Source organism: Apus apus, chromosome 4, assembly GCF_020740795.1.
Source record: "Apus apus isolate bApuApu2 chromosome 4, bApuApu2.pri.cur, whole genome shotgun sequence".
Taxonomy (NCBI): domain Eukaryota; kingdom Metazoa; phylum Chordata; class Aves; order Apodiformes; family Apodidae; genus Apus; species Apus apus.
Window position 1 is genome coordinate 108,263,550 of NC_067285.1, and position 18,458 is coordinate 108,282,007.

General features: G+C 39.1%; 1 protein-coding gene across 7 annotated transcripts in view; it reads left to right on the forward strand.

Annotated features, from left to right (window-relative positions):
- CTBP1 (C-terminal binding protein 1) overlaps window positions 1-18,458 on the forward strand; it is a 241,593-nt gene that overhangs the window by 131,104 nt on the left and 92,031 nt on the right. The window lies entirely within an intron of this gene.

The window sequence follows — 18,458 nt, forward strand, 5'->3', positions numbered from 1 at the left end:
AAAGCATTTATTGTTGCGGTCAGAGGAAAAGATATTTTATTTTTTTTCTCATGAGTTCCACTGAGAGAAGACTCTGGCTTTCTGCTGTTCCTAACATCTTGCAAAGTCCACAAGCAATTAGTACCGAAGCCCAGGAGAAAAAGTTGCGCTTTGTGGCTTTACTTTGTTTCCTCTGGAATGTGTGTTAGATTTCAAGACTGCAAAACTTAATTTTATATTTTTGGTATTCTAAGCAAGTCAGATCCTATTTTTTTTAAGCTGGTTGCATTACACAGTTGCACTTGGGTTTTAAATGAGTGCGTAAACGTTTGCAGGCAAGGGGAAAATATCTTTACTTGTAGAAATGACCTGTCACTAATTAATACAGAATCTATATGCATTACTTTTAATTTAAGCCTGTAGCTAATTGCTGTCTCACTGACTTTCAAAGGCAGACACCTGTAATACCACCAGCTGAAACTCTAGAGAAGTATTTTAGGGATGTGCATACTGAAAGTATCGAATAATTAGCAAGCAGTGCATATATTGTATTTTATTCAAAAGGTCTAAAAAGTACTGTGAGCTTTTTTTACTGCATGAGAAACTGAAGAACAGAGGACAGACATCAAAGAGCTTAACGAAGACTGGAATTTAACTCTTGCTTCTGAGATACATATTTAAAGCTGTCGTTGGTCGCCCTTTTCACACTCACCTCTCTCTCCCTGTGCTGAGTTGCTGGGGCTCTGATAGGTAGCCCAGAGCCTCTGCTACTCAGTGACACTAAAGGAAAGATGAAAACAAATTCATAAATTTGTTTTTTTTTCTCTAAATACTTCAATTTACAGTGGGTGTTGCAAACACCTGTAGCTGCACGAGGAGATACTATGAGAACCTTCTCCTGGATGGAGCTAATTTTGTCCCTTAACAACAGGCAGCAGAAAGAGACAAATAATGTTGTGCTGCCACATCCTTGCTCTGTTATCTCACTAAACAATCCAATTTGGTCTGTTACTCAATATACTCCTCTGGAACATTGTTTTGTTTGTAATGTTCTTGCGTGACCTGAAATGAGAAATGTGGGAGCTGTCGGAGTGCAAAATTAGGCAAAGCATAAAGAAATCTGCAGAAGAAAGGGTCAGGTTATATTTTCCTCTGCACTAGCTTTTAAAAAAAAAAAATTTGAAGGATTTTTGTCTCTTTAGAAATCAGACTGAGCTGACAATAGATACAGACTTCTGGTTTCTTTACGTTTGCATTCCCTGTTATTATTTAGCTGCCATGTAGATAGATATCTATGTACCTTATTATATGGTCTGCATATACTTGGAGACTTGAGTTGTGCAACCATCTAACAGTGTAATTTGAAATAATGAATGTTTGTTTTCTCTTTCCAAAAAATGTCATTACTGTTCTTTGTTCAACATTTGGCACCTTCCTCATCTTAAACAGATCTGTCAGAGGATGCGAGAGACGTTCCCTTACCACTGAGAGAGGCATTGACTATTATGATCTGAATACAAAATTAGAAGCTTTATCTTTTTTCCTGTAGTTGAACATAAAATTGTTATGAATGGCAGCACCATGTCAAACCAAAGTACCAAGTAATTCAGCTCCCTGTCTCTGAGGAGGATCAGATATGAAGGGAGGAATTTCTGAGCAGAGCAAACCTGCAGTGATTTATTCCACCAACCCTGAATTTCAAGGAGAACTACCTTCAAAATAATATTGAGCTTGATATCGTAAAACTTGAACTATCTAAGTTAAGTTCCTATTGCAATATGGATTTTAAAGAAGAAAATTTGGGCATTACAGGAAGATTCTCCCTATGTCTGTAATTCACAAGACTTACAAGAATTTTCAACTCATTCCAGCCTTCTATAGAATCAAATTTATATGTGTTTTTGACAATTGAAAATCCATTTGCAAGACTTAACTAAAAAGTAAAAGTCTCCTCTTTACCAGCTATGCTTGAGCTTAGTTTTGAAGACCCCAAAAGTTATCAGCATGACAATTAATGTATTTCTTCCAGAGTGAATAGTATCTAAGGAATGTTTCCATTTCCATTGTGCATCTTAACCTACTTAAACCTGTGCCATAAGCTCTGGGTGGCAGGAGGGTATGACATCCTTCACCTCTGCTCCCCAGGGCTGCAGGTTGCCCCATTGATGTGCTGATTGGGTTCTTCTGGTCTGCTGCAAGCCCAAAGGTGATGTACCACCAGCTACCTAAACACAGCACATGTTCATGGCTTATCCATCTCTGTGTGGAACACTCGTGTTAAATCATAGCTTTAAAATTATGAAGTTGTTCAGCAAATTTGTTTCTATGCTGGTATTGCCATTGAATAAGTTGCTTTAGGAGCTGGTGGCACCTAGAGGTTTTTTTGAAGGGGTAACTGCGGTGCTAGTATATGTGGTGGATAGACTAAGGACCTCTTTAGATCCCATCCAGTCCCAGTTTTTGATTGTGTGGTGGAATATGATTCCCTCAAGGGGAGTAATAAAAATGCCCTGGAAAGACCCTTTTCCTTAATAGAATTTGATTTATTAAATAAGTGCCTGTATTCATGTAACTCTATATATGGATAATCTATTTATACACAGACTTACAATGGTTTTAAGGTGTAAGAAGATCCTTCAGCTTCTCATTTTTCCTTATACCATCGAGAAACAAAGGAATTAAAAAACTCTTCATGCTCATAATAAGATTTTTCTTTTGCTTGAATGTGTCAGTGAACAACCAGGTTTTTAGGTTCAGGTATGGAGGGGAATCACCCCAAAAGCTACAGTAAACTCATTGAAGTAAAAGACAAGACAACTAGACATCTGTATAAATGCAAATACTATATCTGGGTAAAAGTTCATGAGATAGATCCTGATAAATATTTTTTCATTTATTTTTATCTTCATTTGTTTCTTGGTATTATAATTCTAGGAGGTGGGGAACTCGTTGCCTGCTGTTGCAGAGCCAGCAGATGGAGCAAAAGAGCATGAAAGATAGTTGGATAAAAATAGTCTCAGTGCACTTACTCCGAGCTGGCAGTTTTTGCTAAATATGTGACCAATGCCATGGTTTCCCATCTGTTTAATCCAGCTCCCAGTCCTGCCTGTAGCAGTGTTCATGGCTTGCTCCAACATTCCACGTAATGACCATTTCACCCCGAAAGGACCCAGGTTGGCTTCACTTCTTTGTGTAGAATGTCTTAACTTTCTTTGTCAGACTGCTTCTTTGTGTATAGAAGAATGTCTATGGGAAAGGACTGATTCAGATTTCTCTTCCAGAGGAGTTTGGCTTTCAGGCAATTTGGAATTCGGATCTTGATGATGATGTCTGTGATGCTGATTTAATACCTGAAAGGAGCCTATAAGAAGGCTGGGGAAGAGCTGTTCACTGGGACATGCAACAGTAGGACAAGGGGTAATGGTTTAAGCTAGAAAAGGGTAGATTTAGGTTGGACATCAGGAAAAATTCTTTAATATGAGTGTGGTGGATCACTGGAACAGGTTGTCTAGAGAGGTGGTGGGGGCCCCATGCCTGGAGACATTCAAGGTCAGGCTTGATGGGGCTCTGAGCAACCTGTTCTAGTGCGAGATGTCCCTTCTTATTGTAGGGGGTTTGGACTAGATGACCTTTAGAGGTCCCGTCCAACCCAAGACATTCTATGATTCTACATGTCATGGTTGATGAATTCAGCTCAGTATCTGGGTTTTTGGGGGTCTTTTTTTAATCACACTGGAAGAAGACTTGCAACTGTGAGGCCACTGTGAGCTTCTAAATTGAGCTCCCAATCCCCCCTGCTCGTGACTGCTCCAGGATGACCATTGCACCACAGGCACATGGTAATGCTGCTTTGGGATTTGGGAAGCCTGCAGAGGGGGAGTGCTTTCCCACCCCCAGCCTATTGTGTTGCACACTCTGCCAGTGGAATTCATGGTTAGGTCTCTGGAACATGCAGATCCTACAGTGCAGATGAATTTTGGTGTGCCTCTGGTTTGATGTTTCACCCACTGAAGTTTAAAATTAGGTTGTGGAATTGGTTATGATGAAATAGGATCAGGATAGCTGAGTGCTGCTGCCAGGATTAGCAACAAAATTAATACTTTTTTTAGTAGGAAAAAATGATTTTTTTTTTCTAAGGAGAAGTTTGAGTTGTAAATCTGTTCACTAGGTCTATAGTAACCATTTGAGTTTTTGTGAAGAAATAAGAGCTGAAGAACGTGTTGACTTCTGGCTGTGTCAAGCTGGGTTAAAAATATTGTGAAGCATTATCTGCTACATTTCCTCTTTTGGAAGATATTTGGGTAGAAGAGCAAAGGTGGTTGATGGAGTTCTGGGCCCCCTGTACTGATGGAGGGAGGTCACCACCCAGCCAGGCTGCGGGCGGCAGCGGGGCAGGAGGTGGATGCGCTCTAGGTATTTGTGCAGGTGTGGATGTGGATCTGTGCTGTCTTGTTGCTAGTCCTGAGGATAATTTTTAAAAAGTGTGAGCTTTTCAGCTCAGAAACTTTGAAAGAGCAACTTGGTGGTGTCAGCTGTGCTGAAGAGTTTGAGCACTTGATTTTGGAGGTGTAGAGTGTCTGGAGGTCAAGGGGACAAATGCTACTTGTATCTTTCAGCTTCAACCAAGCGTAAGTGCTCTGGCCTGGCAAAGAGGAAAAGCTACATCTAGAAGGATATTGGGAATGAGCAGCCTGCAAGGAATGTGAAAACAAGTTGAGCAGGGAGGTCAAGAGAAGGAAAAGAAAAAGTGGCATCTTAGAGGTGAAGTGATTAAGACACAGTATGCAAAAGTCAAGCAGACTTGATCTTGCAAAAGAAAATTTAAATGAAAGCTGGAGAGAGCATAATAAAAGGCAATCAGGAAAATAGAAGTGGGACTGCCTTACATCTGGATGAAGTTAAGATTAAATATAACTAATTATCTCCACATTCCCTCTTTCCTTTCCCAGAAGGATAGTGATGGAGAGGATGGCTAATGGCAATGAGGACAAAGAAGCAACACTTACTAATTGGAAAATACTTGATTGGAAAATACTTGATGTACAACCAACATTTTAAGAGAAGGGAAGCTTATTGAAAGGACTGCCAACCTGTTAGTCACACCTCAGTTGCATCCTTTGGAAAGTGCTTTGAGGAAATAAGTAGTTTCTGATCTAGCAGATAGAATGGCACAAAGTTTAGTCTGAGTTTACTCAAAATAAGTAACTGAGACTTCCACTCAGTCTGAGCTTCACTGAAGTCCTTAATAAGCATCACTTCAGGAAATTGTTAGTGAAACTGGAGATGATGAGTGTTACTTAAAGAATGGAGAGTGTGACAGGACTTGATGTAACGAAAAGTAAGGCAAAAAGAGTGTTGTTAGTGATGTGTGAATTGGTCTTAGTATGTGCTTTATTTAATATTTAATATTTTAATTGGTGTTCTTGCAGGAGGATTGGTCAAATGAAACATGCTGAGAATGGGAAATAGGACAGAATTGCCAATGTATAGTAAATGATCAGAAAATGAAGGAGGAGGGTGATGAGAGTGGGTAACTTCTACTCAAGACACAGAAACTGTAATGCCATTGAATCAGCTTTTGTCTCATCTCTGCCGCTGTGTGTTACCCCTGTCATCACTTTCACAAATGCAGAATTCATAGTGGGCCAGGGCAGGAAAGATCTGTTAATGTGATGGAGGAAACCATGGACACAAGTGTCCTGAGAAGGTCAGACAGAGTGGCTGGCAGCGTGGCAAAATGTGGGTTGAGAGCATGTAAATGTTTGCTGTCTGCAAGAATATCAGGAAATTAAAGAAGTGAGGAGTGCGAGGAGTTATTTCAGCTGAATGCCAGCATTAGCATTAGAAATAAATTGATGTAAACTGACAATTAGTACTTTTAGGCTTGGTGCTGGGAGACTTCTGACTGTGGGTGATTGATCTGACAAACATAGTGAGTTTGGACACAGCTGGCTTTAAAGTGGAGTGTGATCCCTTTTTTAAAAGGGGCTCACATGAGCTAAGTGTGAATAGTAGTCAAAACTAGAGCTAGGGACCCAAAAGTTCCCTTTCAGGCTTACGTACCTCTATTCTGAATAATACCTGAATTACACCATGACCTAGGCTGAGTTAATATAAACCTTTATGCATTTATTTATCCCATTTCTGGAATTTGCTGAACTGACTGGAAAAAAAAAAGGAGAATAAATATCAAACAACATTTCAGAGTTCAGCCGCCCATTACTAACTCTAAGTATGATAATGTGACATTATAAGGTAGTCATAGATTTTGCAAAGGAATTGTGCCTTCATGCTTCCATGAGCAAAGTTTCAGGTTGTCTTTGCCTTTAGGATATGAGCTTTTTTTTTTCCCCTTTCTTTTTTTTAGAGCCCTAAACAAAATGGTAGAAAGCACCACTCTGTATTAGGATATGTCTGTGCAGCTGTGCAAAAAGAGATAATGGCGTATTCAGCTTTTGGCTAAGATTCAGTACTTTTCATCTGTCATCAGAGGTTGAAGCAGTAATGCAAAGCGATACTGGAGAAGTATTCTTCTGCTACAGTGACAGCAGCATTAAAATCAATAGAATAGGGGGTTTTTATAATTCCTATTACAGTAAAAGAATTAACATGCCTGTTAGTTGTACTAAAGCAGGAAATTACCAGGTTGTGCGCTTGTTTGCGGTGTGTTTAGTTTCAGAAGGCTTTGGCTTTCTTTTGAGGAACAATATATCCTGCCTAGGGCTCTGAGGGCTTAAAAACATCAATATTAAGTTCAAAATCCATCCACTTTTTGGAAAGGATGGGTGTTACGGTATTGTAAATCCCTTAAACACCCTGGCTATAAAGATTACATTGACCACGTGCTCTATGGTATGTATAGACATGGGTGTATCTGAAGGTAAAACCTGTGGTGATCCATCTCTGTGAGCAAAATGATTGCTAGGTAGAGCTGTGACAGGGTTGCAAACTCACTCTTTGCCAGTTGTAAGGTATCCCAGTGTGGCTTCATGGGGGTTGTTTGGGGATTTTTTGTTATGTTTGTTGTTTTCTTTTTTTTAAACAAGCTCAATTTTTCACTATTTTATTAGTGAAACGTGAAAACTGGTTTCAAGCTGAAAATCTGGTTTTTAGCAATGGGGTGTTTCCTCCCTGTGGCTAAAAAGAAACATTTATCTCTTTAGCTCTTACCTGAGCTACATGTACATTTTATTTTAATTGGCCTGGAATATGTTTTACCGGCTGTGAACCTATTTATGCAAATAATTTATAGTTATTTCATATGATACTTTAGTTTATCAAAGAAAGTAGCTTTATTAAAACCAGATTTAGTAAAATCAGAGTGTTAGATACCTAATTATTTTCAAAGGCTCGGTTTAATTAGCTTTCTGGAGATTGTGGAGGAAATCTATGGCATAAAAGAGAATTGCCAACTTCTTATCTTTTCCACAAGGTTATAAAAATATTTTGTTACAGTTCTTCAAACACAAGTCTGTATTGAACTAAGACAATACTGCATTTATTACTGAGGTAATTCAGGCTGTTGAACTGTGGTTTCCAAAGGTGAAAGGCTGATACATTAACCCACTGATCTGCAAGCATATGACAGTTGGTGAAAAATGTTATATATCATTCTCCTCCAAACAGTGTGGCAGAGAGCAAGATAAAATGGAGTGGAAACAAATGCTAATGTCAGCTGAGCCTTTTTAGCAGAAAGTGTGTTTTTTATGTCAGGAGGCACACAAAGGAACAGTTGTGGTTTTTTGGTGGTCATGAGAGATTTTCTGAAGAAATCCTGGGGGTCTAAACCATCAGTTATCCAAACCTCCCTTAGTTAATCTGGATTTGATTTCAGAAGAATTTGTCAGTTTACAGCAACAGATGCCTGAAGAATGGTTCATTGATCACAGTTTTTGAGTGGCCGTTCTGTGGCCTTCCACCAGTCCCCCAAACCCACTTCTTTAATTTTTAAAATAAGTGCTCTCTGTAAAATGAACTTTCTCTTCCTAGGGGGTGGTGTCTGGCACTGGAACCTGCTCTGTAACACTGAGTCTTCCTGTTGGATGTACTTGTCTGTGGGACACTGACATTGTTTTCACTAGCTATTACCATTGCAGCCACAGCTGTATTTTCGCTGTCCTTTCATCTCCCACCCCATTTTCATGGGGGAAAATGCATCCATCCTTCAGTTAGTTCTTATGGGAGACAGATACCACATCAGAGTTGATCGTATATGAACTTCTGAAACTGTGCAGTCCTCTTCCTGTGTAATTATTGCTAGTAACTTCAGAAAGATGGCTAGTCATCCACCAGTTTTTCTCATTTCATGATATTTTCCTTATTTTCTATGTGAAGCATTCCTTTTTATTAGATTTAGATGGTAACTCTGCTGGTGTTGGATTTATGAGATATTTAGCAAGTCATTATGTAAGGCACGTTGCTGTTTAAAAGTCACTTCTGTGATAATAATGGAAAAATAAGGGGAGTAGAAAATGGGTTCTGGTGGAGAGAGAGCTGTCCTGTTTTGTCAGATCTTGTAATGCTTGTAAAACCTCAGTGTTTCTTCCTCCTTCCCAGTAAAGGAAGTTCTTCCACCTTTATTTCAGGGCATTGTGCTTCAAAACAGGTTTGGTTTTGTTGGGTTTTTTTAGCTGGTGGCACTGAGATGGATACTGAGCTATTCCTCTTCCTGCCTCTGACCAAGAGGTTCCTCCTTTTATCCCTGTTGACCATTTCTCTTTCCAGAGTTGTTGGACTTCTTGGTGGACAAACTCAAAATTCCTGTGAAATTAGTCTTTTTACATCTTGCATAGTTTCTTCTCTAATACGTGTTTTGAAGCCAAGTCACAAATGAGAGATGTTAATGACCACACTTGATTAGCAAAATAAGATTATTTTTTTTTTTTCCTGGAACAATGCTGTTAAATGTATAGATGAATTTGCTGTGTAGTGATACTAAAATTTGGCATCTCTGATTTATGAGAGAAAAGGAGTGAGAGATGTATCTCTTCAAGCTCTGAAATGGAGGAGCAAACAAACAGCAAAGGAAGATTTGTTTTGGTTGGTACTCACAAAAGGATCTTCTAGGTTATAAGATCTCATAATATATAAAAAAGAGCTGATGCTTTGTTCCTTGAGGGATGTACTTAAGAAAGATGTGACTTCTTTTGGGCTGGGACTTTTAAAAGCTTATTGGTATATCACTCACATTTCTGAAATCTCAAAAAAGAAAGCAATTTAGATCTTGATCTTGGTTCAATTCTTTACTTAGAGAGCACCCAGGAAGGCAGGTTTGCACAGGAGAACAATTGCCTTGCTCTGACTCCTCCTCTAACATAACCTCAAGGCCAGGGACAGGATTCCTAGTGTTGATAGGAATTATATATTCTTCATTTTTCCCAGTTCTTTTCATTCTGCCTTTCTTTACCCCCCCTCAGTCCCTCTCACAAGAAGAAACTAGGTACTTTTTGAGCTTCAGAAATAGGAAAGAATGCTTTTGAAGGTTGTGTAATCCTTTATTGGCTGTCCAGGGAAAATAACAGTTGGTACCTGATTTCTTGAGATAAACTCAAGATCAGATGGTGTTATAAGACATGGCTTTTTTTTTTTTTTTAGGAAGCCCAGGACTTACAGGTAATTCTTGATTTTCTGAGTAATGGCTTCCATGTAGATGTTTCTTTGCCAGTAAGGAACAGTTTGTAGCTTCTGAAGTTCAGTTCCTCTAAGTGCGAGTATCTGATATTTTATCTGTCAAGAACACAGTACCAGACAGAGTTGGCAGCCCCTGATCATGAGACCTCCTGAGGTGGTTGGAATAAAAGAAATCCAAATGTGGTTGGTGTAAGTGAATATTTACTAAGGGATGGAAGGTCTTGAGCTAGTTAGTTATTAGCATCACTAAAAGTGTTGATGCTGAGTCTTGGGAAGGACTGTTTAAAATGTAACTGCTTAATGGGTGCCCATTTAGAATAGGATTTATAATGAAATAATGGAATAATTAAACAGTGTATGCAAATTAAAGTTTTAGGAATGATAAAACCCTCCGATTTCATGGTCTGAGAAGGACTGACTAGGCGAGTCAGAAATAAGTGCATTTTTTCCTTACTTGCAGAAAATTTGCTTTTCAAACATCAGATGCTTGGACAACTTCCAGAGTCAGAATGAGGACTAGATGGACCAATTTTTGACTGATTGATCTTCTGATTCCGTTTTTACTGAGTCTTCAAAATTTTAATGATTTGCTATCTGCAGGCGTCGGAGTATTTCTCAGGGTCTGGAATACTGCCTAACTTATGCCAAGCCTGAAAAAAATATTTCTTAAAGCTTTTCAATTAAAAAAATGATAATTCATCTGAATATGAGCTGGGAAGGAAGACCATAGCATATTGCAGGCAATGAGAGGTCATAGCTGAGCAGCCAAGGGATTGATCTCCTTTAGACAAGAAGTAGAAATAGAAACTCTGTCCTTAAGGGTTCAACATAAGTAGTGGAGATAATGATTTGAGAAATTGGAAGCTGGGACATTTGATTTGGTATTCTTAAATGTGTAGCTTTTACCCAGATGGATGGGATTAGTCCAGTCATTTTAATGATGCAATTTGTAAGTTGGGGCTGTTCAGCCTGGACAAGAGAAGGCTCCAGAGAGACCTCAGAGCACCTTCCAGTACCTGAAGGGGCTACAGGAAAGCTGGGGAGGGACCTTTGACAAAGGCATGGAGTGATAGAACAAGAGGTAATGGTTTTAAACTTGAAGAGGGGACATTTAGATTAGACATTTGCAAGAAACTATTTCCTGTGAGGGTGGTGAGACACTGGGACAAGTTGCCCAGTGAAGCTGTGACTGCCCCATTCCTGGAAGTGTTCAAGGCCAGCTTGGATGGGGCTTTGAACAACCTGGTCCAGAGGAAGGTGTCCCTGCCCTTGCCAGGGGGTTGGAACTAGATGATCTTTAAGATCCCAAACCATTCCATGATTCTATACTAAGTATTTGCATGTCTGAGGTTGTGTAAATCTCTAGCTTCGATATTTATGGGTAAGATGGGAAGGAATTGCTATTGCTAAGGCAGTTGGGTTGGTTTTTTTTGCCAGACAACATAACTAAAAATAGCAAATTTGCCTGGACTGAAGAAGCCCAACATTTGTGTGTGATTTTTAATATTGATTGTATAAATATCAGATGATAAATCACATCTTTTTCATAACTAAGCAGAGTTACACAGTTAATGCTGCTCTGTCTCTTCACTACCTGCTATGAAGTTTTCCTTTATCTTTTTTCATTGGCAGTCAATTTTGTGTTTGGGGAGTGAGAGAGAGGAGATGGAAGGCTGAAAGTAGAAGTGGCTGAGGTTTATTTAAAAAAAAGTAAGCCTTTTTATTTTAGGAAAGTAGTTTTCTAATAAAAATAGAAAAAAAATGTAAAAAAAAAGAATTCCTATAGAGACTTTACTTGAAATCAAATATAAGGGTGTTTTTTTCTAGTTAAATAGCCACGTACGTGTACATTTTCACTGCTTAAGTTACTTCTAGACATTTTGTGTTTGTCAGACATTTAAATAATTTTGTCTTGGTGTGATAAAAAATGATTTTTACTACAGATGGCTGTATAGAGAAATAGGTAGATAGAATTTTTCTCCCAACTCTAATATAAGTGGTTTAAAACTATTGTCCCTAAAAGAAAAATCTTATCTTTGAAGAGTTAGTTTTATTTCCTGAATTTAAGAATGTAGCTATTTATTTTATCGCTATATGTTATAGGAAATTGCTGTTTTAAAATACAGCTTTGTCACAAAAATATTAAACACCGATAAGCAAGTACCTTATTTCCACTTTCTAAAGCTAAAGAACAATGTGCAGCAAATATTTATATGGTGAAAAAGAATTTATTGCCATCCTGGTGTTAGAAATTCTCCCACTGATGTCGGTAGAGAGCTGAAGATCTCATAAATCCATTTAATGATGTGCAGTAGTGCTTTATCTGCCCAGTTGATAAGGAAAACCCTTAGGGATGTAATTGGTGCTACGCCCACATGTGTTTTGGTGGTGTCCAATTGCTCTGGTCCAGTCACATTGATTTATATCCTCCAGACCTATTTCCAGGGTCACATTTTAAGAGGGGGTTTTTGTACGAGAGGTAAACAAGTGCATCGGGAGGTAGTTAGGTACGGTATCAATACTGAAATGATGAAGTCTGCAGAGTTTTTGTGGGCTGAAGGTTTGTGTGGTCAGTTAAACTAAGTGCCTGGTAATCAGATGTCTGAGGTTCACATCTGCACCAGGTATGTAGCTGCTGAGGTCAGACTTTGGCAAAACCAGGATCCACAGTAGTTGGGGAGTTACCTGGCCACCTGTAGGTACCTGCAGCATACATCAGAGAATCCTAGAATGGTTTGGATTGGAAGGGACCTTGAAGATCTTCTAATTCCAACTCCCCTGCATAGGCAGGGACACCTCCCACTAGACCAGGTTCCTTCAAGCCCCATCCAACCTGGCCTTGAACACTTCCAGGGAGGGGCATCCACAGCTTCCCTGGACAACATGTGCCAGTGTCTCACCACCCTCACAGGAAATAATTTCTTCCAAATGTCTAACCTAAATCTCCCTTCTTCCAGTTTAAAGCCATTACCTCTCCTCCTGTCACTACACGCCCTTATATATCTGATGAAGCCACCCTGAGCTCCCTTGTAGACTGTCACCACGGCCACTGCTTATCTCATTCCATCTGGAAGTCTCTGTTCAAACAAATTGCTCCCCAAAATACCCATTTCACATGAGCCCATCTGTGGGTGAGCATCAACCCAGAGGCTTCAACGAGAGCAGCCAGGGCTGGCAGTTGCACCCGGTGCCCATGCAGTAGGTACACTGAACACATATATGTGCACATATAAAGAAAAAGAACATTGATGTGCATACAGAGAGATCAATTTATTTTACTATTCTAATACTTTATTGAATTTAAATTAAAACAGATCTTCTACAATTTGAACTTTTAACAGACTACTTATTGTCATTCTGCTGTAATTGCTCTTTAATGTCATTTGAATAACAATCGGAAAGGGGAAAACAAAATTTATGTGCAATTAAACAGCTGCAGCTGCACCAAACACAAGTGTGTGAAAGTTTCCAAATAGGAACTTTAATTTGGCAGTGATTTTGGCAAAATAATTGTCCTTTTAGTGCAGCTCAACATCTGTGTGTAGTTTAAAAGTTTTGTTACCTCTTAGATAATTAGCTGCCCAGCTTTCATTGTATTTTAATGCGGTTAAAGACCCCAGAATAAAATATTCCAGCTTTAAAAATAGCAAACTGAGTTGTACTGTTGTTAAATTTATGTGCGTTTCCACAGTTAGCCATCACTAATGGGTATGAAAATATCTAAGCTGTGTTCCTTATGAAAGCACATTTCAAGTAGTAGTGTACCAGAACATACTCGGGGAAAAGCAATGTACGCAGGTCCTTTCCACACTTGGCTAGGAAAAAATGTGTTGTTATTTGAATTGTCGCTGTATCCCAGTGTAATGTGTAAGTGCACAGTTTTCCTTGGAAAAAATGCATCGTGGTTCTCCAGAGATGGATTCTTTTAGCTTGCAGAAGGCAAACTGCAGGGGTTTTGGGGTGGTTGGCTTTGTGAGTCTCCTGTGTACAGCAGCTCCTCTTAAAAGTATTAATTTCTAAAATATGAACTTTGACTTTTAATCTGCCATTTTTATAGAGCTTTTTTACAAGTCCCAGTAGATACATGGTTGAGCAGAGCTGTTGTTCCATCAAATCCTTCCATACTAGAAACAGAGGGGCAGTTTAATTAATCTGAGGGGAGGCCAGCGTCAACCAGATGAGATAAACGTTTTACTCAGCAAGCAGTCAACATATAGACCTTGCTGGCTTGGGAACTTGTGGAAGTAGGTTATATCTGCCACACAGGCTGAAAGAACAAACTCTTGGATGTCTGACCTGTGGGCACTAAGAGCAGGATGTGTGGATGTACCCTCTAGTACCCCCAAATGCAGCAGCAGGTGGTGGGAAGTCAGGGCAGTGGACTGCAGCAAGCTGCAGTTTGAGCATGCATCTGATTTCCAGTGCACTCACTAATCTGGTCCTTTCTGTACATTACCAGACTAATGTATTTCATATGTATTTCATCTTGTGACCTTTGAAATGTGTTGTATATCTCTAACAGGAGATGCTTATCCTGGACTTCTCCAGTTAACCATAATCAAAACATCTTAGTACTTCAGTCTCTAAAACCATTTTCTTTTAAACATCTTTGACATCAGTAGCTTTCTCTGAGACATTAAAGCTGGATTTTTAGGGTTTTTGTATCCAGCATTGTCTGAGAGGTGGAAGACCTTTCTCTGTCATTGTTTTGGCTATGTGGGTGCAGAGTGAGGAGGCAGAGCCCTACATGAAGGATAGGTTCAGATCTGGAGATAAAAATGAATTTAAAACTAGTGCCAGGGTTAAAAATCAGCTTTGAACCATACTTCCATCTAACTGTTGTGAAGTGTTAAATCTGCTTGAATACTTTGTAAATCAAAGAAGCAACTATCTACACAGACATCTCCAGTCAGACCTTCTCCTTTCTCTTTGGGTATTTACTGTGGTCTAGCCAGAAAGTGTTGGAAGATAATTGTCTTCATTTGTTTTTATATTCATATTACTGCCAGGTGAAGAGATTGTTGTCTTGTGCTGTGGTTATTTTCCTGTTTTAAGCCCAAGAGTAGAAAATTATTGAAGTCGGCCTTTCAGGCTATATGATTTTTATCTGCCTACAGCCCTGCTCCAGAAAACTGTTTTAAGCTCAATTAATTTCACCATTATTTAGCCTCTTGTTCACATGTGTGATAATAAAAAGAAAAAAATGCAGACTCCAGTGAGAGGCTTGTAAGAGGTGAATAATTCAACTTTTAAAAATCAGTTGTAACTTGATTTCTTGGCCTCATATGTGCTCCATCTGTGCAATTAAAGCACCTCCCAGTCTGTCCTCCTGATTCCCAGATAACATTTAAACTTTTTATTTCTGGCCTAACGATACATATTTCCAGAACTAATCACTGCTCACCAGCCCAGTATTACACTTGCTTAAAAAATGCTCTGCTTGAAGAATCTGGGTGAATTTGGATTGTAAATGAAGTTAATTTCTGCTGTTTTTTCTCATTGTGCTTTTGAAGTATTGGGGTAACAGGAGAACTTAGTTTTCTCCCTGTCTGCTACCTCAAAGAGTGAAAATTGTGACTGAAGACCTGTGGTGGGTCTTGAGGTAGAGGAAGATGCATCTTGGTGGTGACATGGAGCTCTGGAGTATTCTGGCACAATTTGGGCGAGTAAAAGTGAAATCTGTTGGGTTTTGGTAAAACCTCAGCCATTAGTTCTTGCTTTGGAGGTCCCCCAGCACCAGCTTATTACACATTTGGGAAATTGTTACTATATGGGCACTCTGATCTTTGTGTTTCTCTGAGGTGTTCATGTTTGGCTGTTGCCAAAGACAGCATGTAGAACTGTCTGGATTTGTGGTCTGACCTAGGACAATAATTATTGTGGTTTTAATCACAGTAGGTATCAGACATCTGTAGGAAAGGTGAGTTCCCTTTCCTGCATTAAAGACATTGAGGTTCAGGAACATGTCCAGAAGAGCAACAAAGCTGGTAAAGAGTGTGTAGAACAAGTCTTATGTGGAGCCTCTAAAGGACCTGGAATCGTTTGGTCTGGAGAAAAGGAGGCTGAGGGGAGACCTTACCAGTCTCTGCAACTACCTGAAAGGAGGTTGTAGCGAGTTGGGAGTCGGTCTCTTCTCCCAAAGTAACAAGTGATAGGATGAGAGGAAATGGCTTCAAGTTGAGCCAGGGGAGGTTTGGTTTGGATTGGATATTAGAAGAAATCTCTTTACTGAAAGGGTTATCAACCGCTGGAACAGGCTGCCCATGGAGGTGGTTGAATCACCATCCCTGGAAGTGTTTAAAAGATGTGTAGATGAGGTGCTTAGGAATGTGGTTTAGCAGTGGACTCTGTAGAGTTAGGTTAATGGTTGAACTCAGTCTTAAAAGTCTTTTCCAACCAGACTTTGATTCCCAAGATCCAAGGAAGAAAAGTGACAACGTATTCAAAAACAGGTCACAAAGCACAACTAGAAAACATTTTTAAGTACTCAGTTATGCTGTTGGGTTTTAACAAATAGTTTATCTTCCCCTTCATAGCTTTACTTTCATTTCTGTACATAGTTGCTTGATACTTAATGAGCTTAATTTTAATAGATTTAGGTATAAGTATTTTGCTTCCATTTTTGCTTAGACTTACAGAACCACAGTTTTTCAAAATTATGTAATAAGTCAATTTTCAACATATTCTATTATTCCTCAAAAGGGTGAATTATATTTGCATGCGACAGTCATTTTATGACTGTCACACAACAAAGATAGTTTTGTGATGGATTTATTGTGTAGTTTGAGTCATTTTGGACAAGAGTCCCACAGATTTTGATCTATTTAAAAAAAATCCCAGATTAAATAGGAGTAGTTATTATATCCTAATACATTTTTAAAGTATTACACTACTCTGAAATCATTCTTTCTCACATACATGTTCTGTAGACACTGTAATATCAAAAATGAAAAACAGCTTACAGGCTTGAGGAGTAAAGATTGCCAGCATTTATCTGGATGTGACAGAGAGAAAAATTAATTGAAGGCAATGAAAGAAGTGACAGTATATAGTAATATTTTTATCATCCTCAAAGTCAGTTCATTTGGAGCTGGAAGTGTAACGTTTTCTGTTTTTTTTTTTTCTTCAGCTCTATGAAAGACTGATTTACTTAGGCCTTCCTGGTGCTGCTCTTCAGAGGCATTATTGTTTCCCATCAGCTGAAGTGTGCTTTCATAAATTGCAAAAGGCAAAACAGGAGGTTTAGGCTTCCAACATGCAGCTCCACTTTTCTTTCTTGTTTTGTTGCTAAGTAAGCAGTAGCCCTGACATGCTTTGAATCTGATTTTTGTGCATAAAAGATATTTCCTAAATCTTTAGTGTGCATCTTTATACATTGCCATCCTTTTTTATTTGCTTTGGTCAGCCTGCAGATAAGTTTGTATTTAATATAATGAAGCCAGTTTTTTACTTCTGTTTTTTATTGATGTAAATTATATTTTAGGAACTTAATTTTGTGCTTTTTTCCTCCCCAAACACACACAGGTCTAGGATGCTAACTGAGAGAGAACTGTAGTGTGCAGGGCTTTCAGTTGAGCAAGCTGGAAGAAGGAGGCTGATTTTCTGGGATGGTTTTCAGCTATGCAGTCATGTTTCTGATGTGTGCTGGTGCCGAGATCACTTGGAAGCCAACTCAACTGGCTTCTTCTGCCAATGCACTTCCAGCCCTCCCCTTCTCAAGCTGGTATTAGGAACAGCAGTGCCATTATAACTTGCATTGTTTTCTCCCTTGAGCCCTTTGCAGAGGTCTAAACCTTCTCCGTTGGGACCCCGTGTCTTTGGGGCTCTGGGATCTACATACGCCTGAGCTCAAAGAGGTTGCTGTGTTTCATAAGAGACCTACCTAGTGCTGACTGCCCACCCAGAAAAATGTTAACTAAAATTACCTGAACCAGAAGAACTTCTAAAATTTCTCTTTGCTGCCTTTTTCTCTTAGCCTGGTACAGTTAACAGTGTAATTTGTTTATTATAGCAGGGGTGGTGCCATGACTGATTAAAGGGTTAAGGGTGAGAAATGCAGAATAAATATTATTGCTGCTTGTTTCTATGAAAATATTATTTTTAATTTTTTTTTTTTAGATGAGATGGGAAAAGCATGAAGAAAAAGATAAAAAATAGTCTTATCATTGGTTTCCAAAATCACAAGTCAAGTGTTTTTGGTGCTTGGTTTTTGCACAAGTGTCCTCAGGATCAGGGGTGGGGCAAGAGGAGGAATTCTGTGGGACCCTTTTCAGTTTGTAGATACTAATTTGAGGGGTCAGATTTTTAACCAGGCTGGTGTAGAAAGCTGAGTGGCTTTGAATTATTGGTTTGGCCAGTGATGGATTTGTTAACGTCAATCAAGTCACTCAACTGGCTGTGCCTTTTTTTCCTTTTGTCTTATCTGCTTCATCTCTAACGAGAGACATTTGCTCATTCTGAGTTCACGCCATGGGGCTATGATTTCATTTGGCACATTTAGATGTTGCTAGAATAGGGATAATAATAGGTTGTTTGGAAAATTTTTAAGATACCCTATTTCTCAGCTGGTTGATTTTTCCAGCAATAAATGCAGGTTTCCAAGTTAATTTTGGCTTCCATTGCAGTGTAAGTGTCTTCCATCCTATGCTGAAGCTTATTTCTCTTAAACATAGAATTTGTACATAGACACACAGGATCCAAAAACCTGCATGTGCACATTTTTATTGGATGAGCTTTGGCTCACAAATGGTATCACACTGTCAGTGTGTGCACGTGAGATGTCATCTATTTATGAAACCAAAAAATTGTGCATCTCATTTGCAGCCTACTCACCTTTGTTGTGCCTTCAG